This window comes from Sinocyclocheilus anshuiensis, unplaced genomic scaffold, assembly GCF_001515605.1.
Source record: "Sinocyclocheilus anshuiensis isolate Anshui unplaced genomic scaffold, SAMN03320099.WGS_v1.1 scaffold99, whole genome shotgun sequence".
NCBI lineage: Eukaryota > Metazoa > Chordata > Actinopteri > Cypriniformes > Cyprinidae > Sinocyclocheilus > Sinocyclocheilus anshuiensis.
Window position 1 is genome coordinate 443,697 of NW_015552547.1, and position 2,459 is coordinate 446,155.

The window sequence follows — 2,459 nt, forward strand, 5'->3', positions numbered from 1 at the left end:
TGTGGACAAGAAGAAACAGTGGAACATGTTATATTGTACTGTCAGAAATATGAGACTGAAAGAAGGATTCTAATGCAAAATTGAGAAAAGATAAAAATGCAATTTACACCAAGATATATTTTACAAAATAACTCAAGGAATGAATGCTACAGTTTTATTTTTCAGTTCCTTAAAATAACTAATTTGTGGGAGAGAATTTAAAATAAAAATATATAAAAAAAGGGGGAAGGAAGTAAGTTACTTTTTTGATCCACACTCCATTCCAGTTGGTGGCGGAAATACACCATTTTGTTGTTTGTCAACCGCCAATAAAATTTCAAGACGACGACGACGACAGTACAACCTGCAGTGGCTGAAACATGGCCTTGCCCATGTGCTCAGACTCGTCTTTGTTGAGAAACTTGTGTTTTATGCTCAACTGAAAGTAAGTGAATCTGTTTGGTATGAAATGTGTGTTTAATTAATGTCTTACACAGGAAGTGTTATTTGAAAATTGAGTATGATGTCTTTTTGACTTTTGTAGAAGGTCTTTTTTCTCTGGAGAATTATGGTGCTTGATATGAAGACTGTGGAGGAAGTTTAAATAATGTCCTTTTGTTCACAAAGATCTTCATTTCATCGTTTACCCGTCGTCCTTGTACGGGACTTCCAATTTTCCATGAACTTTGGTATTGATTACTACAGGCACATGGATTAAAGGTGGCAGCTGTTTTGGACTCTTTGGCACAAGGAATGGAATTCAGATAAGACTTTATTCCCTCTCTCATTCTTAACTCATCATCCATGGACAGTGACATGATTTGGATTCTACCTTTAAGTGTGCTTTTGTGTGTTTGTTTCTGGTGTGATTTGGGGAGTTGTTTCAAATTTTCTTACTGAATATAAAAGACTGGTTTTGCATTGAATAAGTGACTCTTGATTAATGCCTTGTTGGGATAAACTATTTTAATGTGATAGGTTACCTTAAAAAATTGTATAGCAGTTTTTTTGGGCTTAGTTAGGCCTGAGACTTATAACGTGACTTTTACTATGGTTTATCATGCATGCAGATTATATTTTAAGTTAAGCTAAAATCAGTGAATTCATAAGACTGGTACAGTGCCTATCAGAGGATCTGTCTATGAGCAGATATATTAGGGATCTGCTGATAGACGCGGCTTTCAAATGCTCCCGTGTGTATCTGTGTAAGCAGGGCTGGGCAATATGACAAATCTTATATCACGATATGAGTAATTTTATTTCACGATAATATATATCAAGTTATTTTTGCTTCATATAAGGTCAATGATATCAAAATGTTTGATACCATAGAATAATCAATTATCGTCACCAGTGTCAATATCACAAACAACTAATGCTAGCCTAAAAAATTAAAAATAAAAAACAACTCACTGAAGACAAGTAAACAGTCAGCAATTAAATAAGCATTAGAAACTAATTACAGGCAATGACGACAAAAAACTACAGTAGAACAATTAAATAAGAAATCAGGGCTCACAAAATCGCTAGCCCGACGTCCCGGGGCTATTGTGTTTTCCAGTCGGGCTACCAAAATGTATCACTGCCCTGCCCGAAGGCACTTAAAAATGTATGTCACCATGTTTAGTACATTCCACTTGCACCTGTGTCTTTTGCAGCTTCTTGAACATAACGTGGTGTAGTAATGAGGTGCTAGTTCAAATTTAAAAAAATGATTCTACAAACCAAGTTTCATCTGCAGATATGGTCTTGTTTAGGGATCTGTGCCTTTGTGCATACGGACATCTGACTGCTAAGTAGGGATTTTAAGGTATCTAATATTTTTATACTTAATTTCCATGATCTAAATATTCTTAAAAATTAAAAGTTTGTCATTTGGAAGTGTGTGGCCTTCTTGCATTATTATGCTGTTACATTATGATTATATATTCAGTGACATAAAATGGTCTTTAAAATAACAATAATATCGCTTATCGCAATTATTTCTGGGGTAATATATCGCACAACAAAAAGTTGTTATCGTCACAGGCCTATATGCTACTAGTTTTTGCTGTGGTATCGAAGTAGTAAATTGATCTTTAAATAATAAGTGTTACTTAATAAAGAACCATATTTTTTTTGCTCATCTGAAAAATGATGCGATCTGTGACTCAAAATGTGATATGATAATGTAATATAATCCGAACCGTGAGATTTTTGATCTGTTGCACCCCTACTCTCTTGACTTGTTATTTGAAGAAAAATACAACATCTTTTATTCAGGCTAGTTAAATTCATTTGGGGCTACCAAAATCTGAAGAATGCCTGCCCGAAGGGCTACCAGGGATTTTGAAATTTTGCGAGCCCTGGAAATGCTACATTGTGTAAAGTCATCAAATGTATAAGAAGACTGCATATTCTTCTGTGTAAATAAAATATATATTTCTTCTTATTAAAGTTACAAAAGTGATATAATCAAGAGCAGTGAGAGATTTTCTTTT

General features: G+C 34.2%; 1 long non-coding RNA gene across 1 annotated transcript; it reads left to right on the forward strand.

The window, feature by feature from the left end:
* The first annotated feature begins 343 nt into the window (after positions 1–343).
* On the forward strand, positions 344–1,370 carry LOC107664288 (uncharacterized). Its single transcript, XR_001631446.1, has 2 exons — positions 344–424; positions 524–1,370. It is a non-coding gene; the product is annotated as an uncharacterized LOC107664288 (long non-coding RNA).
* The last annotated feature ends 1,089 nt before the right edge of the window (positions 1,371–2,459 follow it).